The sequence below is a fragment of the Rissa tridactyla genome, chromosome 1 (assembly GCF_028500815.1).
Source record: "Rissa tridactyla isolate bRisTri1 chromosome 1, bRisTri1.patW.cur.20221130, whole genome shotgun sequence".
In the NCBI taxonomy this organism is placed as follows: Eukaryota; Metazoa; Chordata; class Aves; order Charadriiformes; family Laridae; genus Rissa; species Rissa tridactyla.
The window spans coordinates 94798331-94813244 of NC_071466.1; positions in this window are offsets into that span (position 1 = coordinate 94798331).

The following is a 14914-nucleotide window of genomic DNA, read 5'->3' on the forward strand; positions in this document are numbered from 1 at the left end:
AATCCAATGACCACTATTGGAGATTAAGATAGCTGACGATACATAAATATATGAATTTATTCAAATTAGGGGCTACAAAAACATTGCAATCAAAAGGAGTTTTGCAGGATACGAAAAAGACTTTTTTACAATGAAGAGTAATAAAAAGTTCTTAGCACTCTATGAAGTAATAAAAAATACATTTGAAAGGTGCAGAAACACTGTACCAAAAATGACAGATTTAAAATAACAAATAGGCATGTTTACATTTTTTCATAAGGTTCTGCTGAGCTTGGCCCCTATATTATGTAAGGGCTTTGATACAGGAAGTATTGGCTGTGAATGCACTGTCATTTTACAGAACCCACTGTATTTTGTATAGGAAAACCTCTATGATGATATATGTAAATTCTAAAGAGTTTCTGTAAATCCTACTACTTGTTGGTGTACTGGGACTAAATGAATTGCTCCCTGCATCAATGAAAAGGAAGCAGAATAAGCTTTAAGACTCATCATAAGAGAAACAAGCGAGTGGCGAATCCTGCTGTCAAATACCATTCATATACTGTTTTCTGGCATTTGAATTGTGAATTGTTTTATTTATAATTCTCACTGTCTGTCGTTAATGTGACAATGAAACCATGATATGAAAGGGCACAGGAGTATGCAACTCCAACTGCACTAGGATAGATGGGAAGGGTATGCTGGGGATCATCTTGCCAGGTGGTGGCACCTACAAATAGAGCAGCCCTTCCCCAGTGAACTCCAGTAACCCAGCAGTGGAGGTATGCCAGAGCCATTTATGTTAATCAAGCAAACCAGAAGATCCTTTTAACTTTGTGTTTATTACAGATAAATTAGTCTCAATTTGTTAGGGTGTCTCAGCTGAAAAGGAAGTGCCTAAAGCAAAGGTACCGACAGGTGTTGGAAATACAACAATGGCTACGAGAAGCTACACAGTCAATCTTCCTCCTGCATGTGATTTTATTCTTCCATTGAAATTACAGTGAACATCAGATCAATTTACAGAATTCCTCCAAACAAAGAAAGGGACAATATTTTGAAAATCAGATGCCACACAAGTGTTGAAGGGAAATACTGTTAAACAAACAAGTGTCATCAACTCATTTACAGGCCAGAATGTATTGGCGTGATCTTGACCATCTCATTAAAATTGTCCTACAGCTCCATCTGACAGGCCATAGCCTGCAATATGCTGCCCTTATTCCTGAATGTAGGCTTCCAAAGCTCCAAGCAGCATGGAAGAATGCTGCCTACTAAGTACAGATACACTTGAAAAATAAATGAAAGGTGATTCATAAAATTAGAAAGCTTCTTTCCAAAAGCTAGTAAATTTTTATGGATAAAAGGACACTGATTATAACACGTGCATTTTTTGCACAAGAAATATTTAAGCATTATGGGCTTTGGTCTATTTTGTAAAATACTGGTCTGTTCTGCAGAAAGCAGAAATAAGAGTTTAATGAAAGGTAAAGTAATATGTAGAAGATGCTTTTTCAAACCTAAAGGAAATTGCTCTATTACTTATAAAACAGACTGATGAAAAATTTTATCTGGTTACAGACCCTTGTGTGAGATGTCTATTAGCTATTATTTCTATGTTAAAGCTGTCGCACAGCTACAAACCAGCCAAAGCATGTAATATTAGCCCTCTATTGGAATGCTTCCAAATGGACTTTTAAAAAGAACTGGGCCCATTTTCAGCTTAGCAATCGTTAGTTAGCAAGAAGGAAAGCAAAAGAAGTATAATTTTGCAGCCATATAACTTTACAGCAAAAAAGACTGAATGTAAAGGAAAAATGTGGACCATTTGCCGAGTACAACAATTTACATGATGAGAGTCCTTTTATGAGAATTTATTTTAATACTACAAAAGCAGTGCTAGAACATAAAGGCTACAAAGTTTTATACTTACAAGTTAGGGAGTTCTAAACTTGAAATCATCTATCAGCACTATGACAGAGTCTTCAGCTAGATATCTAAATAGTTGTTCTTTTTTCCCCTCATAGGATAAAATTTACTCACTCTATGGAGAGCTTTTGAGCGTTGCTTTTTATTATCAGTCATTCAACATGTGGTTCCCATGGATTATTTACTTCCCTCTAAACAAATTCACCAAACCAAATAAAGAGTACCTTTCTTTTTGCGTGTTTAAATTATCCTTTACCTGTAGTATCTTGAACCTAGAAAAGACTGAGATTCCTGAGTCCTAATTAATTCCCACTTGAATCACCTACATCTAATCTGAGATCCTCAAGCTTGAGACTGGCTGCTGAAAAACCCTAAAAGTGCCAAAAAAATCATATATATTATTTCAGCTTTGATATTAAAGTTTCCCAGGAGCTGAAAATTCTGCTTTGGGGAACAAACATGATTTCCCAGCTTTGCACAGTATGAAGCAGACAGACTTCTGTTCTCCTTGAAGCCACAAAGTAAGCACTTCCTAACTGATCTTACCTTGCATAGGACACCTGGTACTCAGGTTTATATGACACCTAACATCAGACAGCAAAATCAGCAGCTGCCTTTCAAACCTGCGACAGTGGCCTTTCTTCCTTCCACCTCTCTCCCTCCTACAGCTGCTGAATGATTAGAGAGCACGTACAAATTTCTGTGACATAACCAAAACTGTCCCTGCTCCGGAGGAAGAATGATTTCCTAAGGTTAGTGATTAAAGCAAGCACTGAGCCAGGGGGTGGATGGTAGAGAACTGGACCCTGTCTGGTTTCAAAGGATAACTTCAGCCTTCTATCACGTTATTTTAAAGCATGAAATAAATGAACTGCTTTCTGAAAAAAAGCATTTGTGGCTTCCCAGCCTTTGAACCAATAATTTTTCTGTCGGGTTAGAGAGACTGATTGTTCTCTCTTTTTCTTACTCAGTGAACATATAATACTTCCAAACATAATGGAAATCATTGCAATAGAAGTTAAGGGAATGACAGAACACAGAAGATGTCTATCTGAACATGCCAACTCTGTGCCTTTGAAGGCATGGCTTTTACCACCTGGTATTAATTTGCTGTATGATAGATTCCTTGGAACCTCTTCTACTGAAACTTTCAGTATAAATAAAAGAACTCGGTATATTCTAAGCCAGAAGATAATATTCCTAAATCTTTAAAGCCTGAAAAAAAGGTATAAATTAAAATACAGTACATCCTCAGTATTTCCTGGTGAACTTTTTTGATGGTCACAAATTTCATTGAAGTCTAACTCCCATTCAGAGAAAATGAATTTTGTTTCATGGCTACAAATTTAGCAAGAAGGCACTGAAGTCTTCCTGCGGCACTAGTCCAAGCTTTGTTACAGGTATTAATTTATTTTCACAAATCACCTATAAATTGAGTTGGCGTTATTACTTACATTTTACACATCAGATACTAAAACCAAAACGGCCAAAAGAGCAAACTAGTTTGGCATCTTCAGGGACAAGACTTAATAGTTTTTTAATGTTGAGAAAACAGCTGTCATTAATCTCAATTGTCTAAGAGGGCAGCAGAATCAAGTGTTTGGAGTTAGGAACCCACAAAATCAAAACTATACACTAAGCATTTTGGATTAAAAGATTTATTCAATATCAGGAATCCTTTTGTTTAAGAGTTGTTCAAATCTAGGTTTCCTGAGCACTATTCAGTTACCTTAAGACAGTCTTTTCTGTTCCGATAACTCCCTCCCAAATACACTCTCGTACTTTACTCTGCTGAGAGTTACTACAATAGATACTCTACAGGGAATAAAAAGACTGATTGTACAGTCTAGTTCTCACAATCATGCTTTTAAGGTTCTGAAATAAAGAATGAGCACCATGGAATTCTATAATTATTACTAAGCATTTGAAAATTATGAGATTTGAATTGTTAAAACAATATTCATTAAAAAAATTCTTTTCAGGACAAAACATTAAATGTGACATGCTGTTGTTAGTTAAAACAAGCAAGAGTCTTGCTATTGTATCACAACAGTACCAGTATAAACATGGAGTGACACAAATTATTTGCAATTAATTTTAGATACCCCTAGCCTCTACACATCTCAAAAAAGGAACCGGGTTCACTACATTCGATGTATTGACTCCTGCCTTGTGGTCTACAAATTGATCTTTAATCAAGGGAATGAATCACATTCTGCTCTCTGCCTTTAAATGTTTAGTTCTAGCAGCATTAAGATAACTACAGCTATTCAAGAGGTTTTGGAAAATTAAATTTAGACCCAAGAACTTGGGGTTAATTCAAAATCATTAATTCCTGTTGAGTCAATTTTCACGGGAGACCAATTAAATGCATAAATTTGCACATATGCTGGCATTTTTGAAGGACCTGACCACATTTTTAGCAGTAATATACCTTTAAAAATAAAAAGATGAGGCAGCTTAAAAACCAGTATCACCAGTAATTATAGCCTTACTTCCAGAAGAAAGGTTATGTTGAACAGAAATGTAAGCATTAAGTGTGAACAGATTTAATCTGCTAATTTATAGCCTTTTTATATATTTGGGTTCTACATTGTACCTTGAAAGATTCCTCGTCTCCACGGAGATACACTCAAAGTGTAAGCCACTTTGTCATCTGGTTCTACCGTAATAACAGGTGCACCACCCACCATTGAAAGATCTGAAGATACCTGTTGAAGGGAATTCACAAAGACGAAAAATCATCAAAAGCAAGTTACTGTTGCAAGAACACTATAGACACAATACCCATTCTACGTGCTTTGAAAAGTAGAGTATGGTATAAAGTATACTATTGGTAAGTCCTAACCTTTATGCCCATGAAAAGAATACATACTGTAAGAGTAGTGCTGGCATATACAGATCATATCAAGCATAAATTTTGCAGTCATTGCTCAATGTGAGCAAAAGTATCTCACTTAGACCTTGGAACTACTTACATATGTGTAGAGTTGCACAGTCAAGCCCTTAATATTTTACATATATTTTCTTTAGAAGTGTAGCAATGAGGTTTAACAGTAGTGATCCATCTAACTAGACAGAGGAAAGCAAAACCTAAAGTGTTGTTTTAACATCAATTGTTATACCTCAAGTGATACTAAACCATGCTTTTTGATATGTCATATTTTGTAAATGACACATACGCGATAGCATACATAGTAACTATTTGAACAATGAAAAGATCAATGAATTTTAGATCGTGTAAGCTATAAAACTGATTGCAGGAATATAGGCCGAGAGTATTGTTTTAATTGCACCTCATTTCTTTGTCACTTGTATAAGTTTGCTACAGGCAGACTCTATGATCAGCTGCTTATGGAAGAGACATTCAAGTCTGAGGCATACTAAATGCACGTGCCCACACTTAAATGCATATCAGTATTCATACCAAGAATCCTATTTAATATAGCATGAGAATGTTGACGGGAGTTTGAGGTTCCAATATGGCATAATGTTGTGTAATTGCCTGTCTGCTTACCTGTAGATACATTACGTACACACTAATATAGTAAAAATATATCCAAGAACACTCAGAAACTGAAAAAGACGGAGAATGTAAAAGTACACATAAGAGAAAGTCCAGAAATTTCAGATTTTGACAAGAATGACTTCTTGCAAAGATTTCATAAGTGTAGAGGAACCCTCCGAGTGAAGCAATGAAAGAATTTATATACAGTGAGCTTTAAGTCCACTTCCTTATAAAAATTAGAGGGCATGCTATTTCTTATTAGAATGCATATTTATGAGGATTGTATGTAAGAATAAGACAGAATTTTAGTCTTAGATGTAGCATTAAGTAGTTTTATGTAATTTTACATCCAATAATAATCCGCAAAACCATGAACATGAACGTGCCTCGCAAAACCTGATATGGGTCATTATTGTTAGGCAAATAAATCGTAAATTAAGAAAATGGGCGTTAAGGGGCTCTTCTATAAACAAAAAAAAAATCTTCTGATTTACATGCTATCCAAAAAGAGTCAAAATATGGAATTGCTTCTACCAGTTAGTGGGAGAAATCCATTAGCATTTCTCCTCATCTGCAAGAAGGGAATGATGAACTATTACAGATAAATTAACTAGAATTTAGGGAAAGTCGTCTTGGATTCAAGGAACTGTTTGTAATTTAGGAATGATCAAAGAAAACTTGAAAGACAAAAATCGTGTCCCAAATGTATCCCTATATATACGAGCATGACAAGACAAAAACAGTGAAACTGTAGCATTTAGGGATGATTCTACACAAGAGTAAGAATTTGTATCTACCAGCAATAATGGTGCATACAGAGTCTATTAACTGGGAATGTTTTGGGGAAAGGTGCTCTCACAAAAGGCACATGACAAAGGAATCTTGTGTTCCTTACCCATTCAATAACCAAAATTAAGCTTCTTTTAGGATGGAGTCATACCAAGGGTGGGGTTGGATAGGTATACACATACACACAGTATTCATACAAATAGATGGATCTATACATACATACACACAGAATTTATTATTGGGCCTGAACAACTGCAGTTTCTTAAAATATTGATCAGTTTAAAGCACCTGGAAACTATGAAACATTGCTGATTCTCATCTACAATCTTTGTGTGCATCCTATTGCCAAAAAAACAATCATATCAATATTAATTCTGTCTTGTAAAAATTTTCCTACTAGTAGTTCTTCCATTCTTGAACACCTTTCTAACATTCCTACTAACTTTCTAACATTTCCTTCTTCTTAAGATCTCGCAAGAAAATAAAGTTAATTTTCCTGTTTTGCAATGTAAAACTGTGTGGATAACCAATAAAATACCTTGGTACTACTCACTTTTAAAAAAAAAAATCTAATAAAGAACTAACATAATAAGCTGAAATGGAACAGAACTTCCCATAAAATTTCTGTATTAAAGCCTGTCTCTATGTACCATTATCAGTCCTTCAAATTCATAAGAAAATTAGATGCTTTATTTGCATAGGTTTGGTTAGAAAGACAATGTGTGACATAATTAAGAAACAGCAAAGCTGTTCAAATTGCTGTAATATTTATCATGCCATCACTACAATTAATTCAGTGAAGAAAAAACAGCTTTCAGCAACCACAAATTTCCCCAAACCCACACAACATATGTTACATTCTTTCACTATCACTCAGAAAATAAGAATTGTACAATACCACAATGAAACCAAAATGTAAATTATTATTAAAGTTATCATTGTGACCCTGCAGAAAATTTGCTCAAATGTATCCATCTTCAAGGATTTAATTTTTAAATTATAGTATTCTCTATTGTCTTATACTTGAAGTCATTATTTACACATAGCCAGAAAGTATAAATGCAGCAGATTTTAAAATATTACAATTTTAATCTAATTTATCAGTCACAGATTTGAAAACTCATTCTGCAGAACTGTAATATGGCTATTTAAGATGAATAGGAATGGCAAGCCAATCTTCAAAATTACAGTAAAAAAATCCTTTTTTCCAGAGTTGAATAACCAAATAAGCGTAACTTCAAAAACATCAGCTGAAGCTTCAAGCCAAAGTGGTAAACAGATGTACAAAACTTAATCAAATATACTTAAATTCCACTATCTCTTTGTATAATGAAGTTATACAGTAATATGTTCAATGTTTCCATTTGAAAATTGTTTCTCAGGTCTGTTTAACAATATTGAGAGGCTCTACTTATTAAGAAGTTAATGCTCCTTGACACTAGGCCAGAACTAGGTCTGTGAGAGCCACTGATCAATCTGATAACCTGATTTTTTTCAATACTGTTAAGAATGACAGATGTTTCAAAAGAAGCCCCCGTTACTGTCCCTCATCCTTCTTTCAGTGCATACATTGCAAGTTCCTGGATTACTAGGAATTCATTTAGTTCTTGCAATCACTTTTATTTTGTTACCATCGTGTTAAAACACTGAAATAAAACATCTTTGCATTGCACTGAGTATATTCCCCAAATAATTCCCTCCTGTTCACCTGCAATCTGGAGTTCTACATCATGAAGCGTCCTGCATAATCCACAGTCATAACCCAGCCAGGCCACCTGTCAAGACCACTAACCTATCTCAAGAAACAAATCAGACCTAAGGACCTTACTATACCCTTACTTGATCAATCAATTTCATAACTAGTAATCACAAAAAAACCCTGCCAACAACCACAGTTATTCTATGTACTATTCATTGTTGCTATGAAGAATGTTTTTTCTGTAGTGAAGCCTGTTGGACAAGTTCTGGTAGGCAATGTGGAAGCCAAAAAGATTGAAAACTTGATGAGGGTATGGGACCTTCAGCAATCAGTACTAGAGTTTAATGGAATTTATTTTCAGGAAATTCCACATAAATTACCAAACAACACTTAGCCTGAACAGGCAAGTCCCTGGTTAAATGTTTACGGTATATAATTTTATTATTTCGAGAGAAATAACCAACATTCATTTCATTCTTTCATTGACATTGTAGAATTACAAAATGCATAGAGAGAGGATAGAGAGAGAAATGCATTGAAGAACAGGAATTTTCACAGTTTTTGATTATATATTCATTCTACAATACTTTTGGAAATTACTAATAGTTTGTATAACCTAGTACCTGAAAGGTAATTTAGGTGGGCCTTCATATTCCTCTAGAGAGTTTACTTTAAGGACATCTATTTTGAACAGCACTGAGAAAAACAGTTACACAGGTTTATATTTTTACTGCAAAACCAAGCCTTGAAGGAATTAGGCACCTTTGTAGCTAAAGTTACTATCAAATGTGCTGTTAGGAGCAACCATCAACACACCATATAATTATTTATATCCAGTGGACAGAGTTTTATATAAAAATCAAAATAAAATGGTATAAAAATTTTTGTCAGGAGACTGATGGATTGGATTTTATAGAGATACTTTACATTTCCTTCCTCTGTAGAATGATTTGAATGTAATTTTACAGACAGTAAAATCCACTTACACTGCAGTCACTAACCTTATATTAATTCAGCATCAGAAAGATGCGCTCTCTGGCTGACATTATATGCGCACAAATTCTTCATGAATTCTGTCCTAACGTTTTTCAGACTGAGGAGTAAGTTAATCACAAGAAAGACTGTGTGTTGTAATATCCCCTAGAACCAGCCATGAAGAGCACAGCGGCGGTATTTCCCTAAGGTTTACAAATCAATCAGTAGAAAAGAGTACATAAAACATTCACATTTTTCAAGGAATTTATGGAAATTGTCTTTCGTGGAAAGCTTTGTGGGCAATGAGAGTGTTTTGCTTAGCATTTTAAAAGGTAGACTGATGGATGCAAGCACATGACCACCACTGACTTCCAAAGGCACTTCTTCCCTCCCCAATTCTCTTGATACATATTAGGGGTTGCACAGACAGGCAAACCACACACACAAAAATTATTGCTGCTCCAGACATGAGCACTCTATATATGTTTGAAATTGGAAAAGCATTAACCAGAGGGAAGAGGGCTTTCTTAATGGAAGAAAGGAAAGAATTATTTCCCTCTTCCACCTCCCAGACTTAACTTTCAATTTCAATAGTCACTTTTGCAGCAGTACCCTTATTTTGGTTGAAGCTATTAGGTATATATAGTGAATACTGAGAAACAGGGTAGCATATATACAATGTAATTAATTTCTAATGAAATGAGGTTTTATTAACTTTATAGTTTAATATATTCAGTTATTAAAATGGAAGAGTGAAGCTAAATTTACACCTCAAAGGCAAAATTACCCAAGTATTAATTCAGCTAAATTACTTACTGCTAAGTCTTCAATGTAAATTGCTTATGGACATGCCTGTAAATTATTATGCGCATCAGCTACTGGCACATCTTACACCATTCTTAATATAGGCTGAGCTTTATTAGTTCAGCAAATGAAATACGTATGTTTTTTAAAAAATACCACATATGTCCCAGTTTATTTATGAGAAGTTACCTTCTATAGTATATACACTCCATCAATGGAGGATGTACAGGGCAAACCAGCCAACCAACCTATTCAATAACGAAGACATTCACTAGCCAACAAAATTATAAAAGATCCCATTAAAAATATTTCTAAAACGATTACTTTTTTGATTATCTCTGTTCTGTCTCCATCAAAGCTGACAAGATTTCCTCTACCTAATCATCAGTTTAGCTAAAGGACAATATGGTAAAATTTCAAAGATGCTGGATTAAAAAGCCCGAGGAGTTATTGGGCTGTCAGCAACCGCCCCCAAGGGAAACACTGACAAAGACAAAATCACAGTCTGTTGTGTTCTGCTTCACAACAGACTATCCAGAAATTACAGTAATCAGGCAGCACGGAATGAACAACAATAACAACATCAGTATCACTTCTTCTTCCTGTTGCCCTTTGTGCCATACACTTCTGAGTAAACAAAGTTTATTTTGCATTTCAAACAAGGTTGTTGGCCACAGTTCCCTCTTAGAGGTTTTCCTCTTTCTCTTAATAACTACAGAAAAGGGTGATCATGTTCTGGATTTCCTGATTAAATCCTAATTTACAGACTAACCCTTTAGGAATTAAAAGCCAGCAAATGATCTTCACTCACTACAATAGCACAAGACACTATGTGACATCTGCTGGAGAGTGTCTGAAGTGATTAATATTGTTTGCTTTGTCGAGGACACAGTTTCCAGACACTGGTAGACTTTGTAATCATGCCTTTTCTAACAATTCCAACCCACCTTGCTTCAACAACTGTTCTGCAACAGCTTCTGGGTGAAATATTAGTATAGAGAAAATACATTTTTCACACCAATAAATTAATACATGCATACAAGCATGAAATATCTGGCCTTACTACTCTCCCAAAAATTCCAGAGCAAAAAGAGCACGCATAGTTGGACTGTCAAACGGTACTTGACAGAGGCCAAAAAATACCCCACAATAAAACAAACCACCACAGAACCAAATAGGCGGAAAAAACCACCCACACAAAACCCAAATTTTGGTGCCCAGAGAGCACCTTCAGGGAGGTCAAAGTTCAATGAGACCCTGCTCACCCTGGAATAGTCACAACTGTCATAAACTCATTTACCACAAAGTTTCTGAAAAAGACACACAATGAATAATTTTAATGCATTCATTTTGAAGTTCAATATCTCAGGGTCTTTCACTTTCATTGGCACAAAAAGTATTGAGTTCACACAAAATGGGAAAGCAGAGGAATTAGTTCTGTTGACAACTTTAAAAAAAATTCACTTCTTTCACAGATAAAAGTACAGATGTATTATAAATGTAAATGTATTCACATCTAAAAAGCTAAGATTACTGAAAAGCGTCAAAGCTGGTGATGCCCAAAAAATAAGTTTCCTACTTTGTTGGGGGGTTTTAATGAGTCAAAAAATAGGAACATGAAGCTGCTCCTTTTTATGCTGTACAAAGTTTATTAAATGTAAATCCTCCTGTAATAGTGAAAAATTGGAGACTAGCAAGAGCTTAAGGAAGAATTTCACGTTGCCTTGAATTCCCATCAAACCAATAGAAGAGTGCTGCTGGTATATACATTATCTCTCTTTATAAAATAAGCTGAGGCCACTCTAACAATATCTGTTGTTTTGAGTAAAGCAGCATTTGGTGCTACTGATACAAAGGCGGAGAACAAAAGATCACTCATTTCACAAGTCCACACTAGTTAACTAGTCAGATTTTATCTTCTAGAATCTACATTCACCCTTTTTCCCCTCCTTCCCCCCACAAAAAAACCTACCAAAAAAAACCCAACACCTAAACCTCTCCAAAAATATACAGTTTAAAAATATCTATTTACATATGCTGTCAATTTTTAGAGCACTCTCCTGCCTTGTTTTCACAGATTGAGCCCTCCTAGCAAATAATATACATCCACAGTATCTAGATGCTATCTTCTATAGATTTAAATGCCATAATAGAGTCACAAAGATCGCTTCTGTTGAGCAAGAGAAAAGAGAAGAAAAGCAGAAGTCATCTTTTTTGCCCTAATGTACATTCCGCCTCTACTGGCTTACGACATGGGGTCCTATACACAGATAAGGAAGGTGAGGAATACTACTGAAATACTTTTCTCACTTTCAAACTAAATGCAGATAAGATAAATGGTAGGAAAATAGTGCACTTACAGTAACATGACAGTGTTTTTAAGTTGGAAAATGTGTTTGTGTAAATACAGTTAGAAAATATATTTAACTAAAAGAGTGAAAAATAATAAGGATTATATTTAATAGTAAAAAGATCTTCCAGAGCAGGGAAGCTAACAAAACTGTATTTTCTAAGAATTTATAGCTTATGTCCCTCCACTGAAATCACAACTACCTCAGCACCTCCTACTTCATCTCCCCAGTGACCCACTGCTCTTCAACAACTCCAGTTTATTATTTCCATTAAATTTTCTTCCCATTAACAAACACACGAAGTATTCCCACCTTCCTCCAATATTCCTGAAACAACAGCTGGGCAAAAGACCCTAACTGCTATAATTTGTTCGAAGAATTGCAAGCACTGACTGGCCAGGCCATTCAGCCACTAGGAACAGATATATGGTGAGCTCATACTGCAATCGTTTCCTTAGTAGGATAATAATTTTTGTCCTTTTCCTGTAATATACCAGTGCTTTATGAAGATTTTAGGAACCCTGTATTCTCAAGCTCCTTCTCTGTTTTCAAAACTGATGGAATTGGCCACTGTTTTCAAGCTAGAGGAAGAAGGAAGGGAAGACCAGCAAATGAACAGTGCAGTTGTACAAGTGTTGTCCCCTTAGGAATCGGACTGAAAAAACTAATAAATATTTTTCCACGGAACATACAATTAAATCATATACTATTTCACAGACTTCCTCACTGTAAATATATCCGTATACTATAAATTATAGTTAGATATAATTTCTCATGGATACATTAATTTTAATAGTGTATCTATAATTACAATAATATTTGCTATTGTAATACACAATTTGTAGGCCCTTGGATAGAAAAACAGTTGTCACATTATTGCAAAAATTTACCTTGTACGTTAACTTATTCTTAGTATAATTGGGCACCCATAAAATTTTTCGAGTGACCTTTCTCACTTCGCAGTCTATCACAATATGATCCTGTGCCAGAGGTTTCTTCCCTATTCCCTTAAGGCTAAAGATGTTTTCAGTGCCAGCTGTATCATTTCGTAGAATAAGCCTTCCCTACGACAAAGAAAGAAGGAAAAAAAAAGTTTCAGCACTGTAAAAGTCATAGAATCACAGAGTCTTCATGGTTGGAAAGGACCCTTAAGATCATCGAGTCCAACCAAACAACCTACAATCTCTGACACTAGAGCATGCCCTGAAGTGCCACGTCTAGACGTTTCTTAAACACCTCTAGGGATGGTGACTCAGCCACCTCCCTGGGCAGGCTGTTCCAGCTCCTGACCACGCTTTCAGTAAAGTTAATTCTTCCTAATGTCTAATCCAAACCTTCCCTGCTGCAACTTCAGACCATTTCCTCTGGTCCTGTCATTATTTACTTGGAAGAAGAGGCCAACACCCACCTCTCTACAACATCCTTTCAGGTAAGTCCCCTTTGGCTGCCAAATTAACTCCTTTAGTCTATTAGTCTTAAATCCAAGCAACAAAGCATGCTTACAAGAAAGTGCTCCTATTGACTTTTCTACTTTTTAAGTACACTCTGCAGTTAAACAGAGAAGAAAACTAAAGAAACAAAAGCTTTTATTTTTCTTTTTTCTAAATTATGAAATTTAACAATATAAAGCCTTCATACTTCTAGCTTTTACACTTCTTGGATTCTTCCTGGAAAACAAATATCCAAGAAAATGTTTTCATGAATCCTTATTCCTCAAATAAAATATAACTTTGCTCAATCATTTCCATCTGTCCTTCAATTAAAATGATCTTCATAATTATTTGTTATCAAAGAATTCAGGGCTTTTGGCTTTTAATAGTTTTATAATACTGGATTCCTAAACTATATTATGTTTGGTTGGTAATGCATGTAGAAGGATTACTAATATTTCAAAGAACTTTTTTTTTTTTTTTTGTCTTTGACAATTCACACATTTGAATAGCAACCTGCAGCCAAAATCTCTCAGCCAGTATACAGGCAAAAATACATATATTGCTTCTTGCTAAAGGTGCCATAACCTTTGCTCCACTCTTCATTTTTGCATTCAGAATAGTGATTACTCGGGTGGCAAAAGCAGCTTCTAAGTAGTGACTTAACTTGTAAGAGAAATTATTTTATGAAACAAAGTGCCCATCACATAAATACATTTGTGATGAGAAATACTCAATGTTACTACTTTATTACTTAGGTAATGAAATACAATTTAATATATGTATTTAAATTCAGACTGACACAACACACGTCTTTACGACCAAAGTTCAGAATCTCTACAGAGTAACTGGTCATTTCATTACAATGCAGGATTTGATAGAAGAGCAAGGGAAAAGATAATAAAGGGTGGTAGGGAAATCTATCATGCCTAACCTTAAGCTTTGCAAAGTTAGTTTCTTTGGTTTTTTTTTTTACTTCAGCTCATAGGCAATCTTTCAATTTTTGACTCTCAGGCAGATGCCTAATGTTAGTAACTGCGTAAGCACTTTCAAAATTTGGACAGTGATCGAAATTTTATTGACAGAAGCATCCTTTTCAAATGTTGAAACTGCTTTCCCTCTTACCGTTGTTATGCACTCAGCAATAGGCTTGAACATGAGAGGATACAGAGCCGTTTCACCGAGACCCACATTTATTACACGAGGGCCGTAAAAACCCTGTCCTTCCAAAATTGCTTCAAGTTGCCAGTTCTGGCTGGACATGTTACTCTGAAATCAAAGTAAAGATGTAAATTAGATTATGCATCTAAAGCTTTTAACACGCATTTCAGCTTTTACTTGCAGTTATCATCAAAACAGAGCACCACACTCATTTTCCCAAAGTACTGGCTCAGAGCACCTTTGGGGAGAATGAAACAGTGTATTTTAAAAATTAATTAAGCTAATA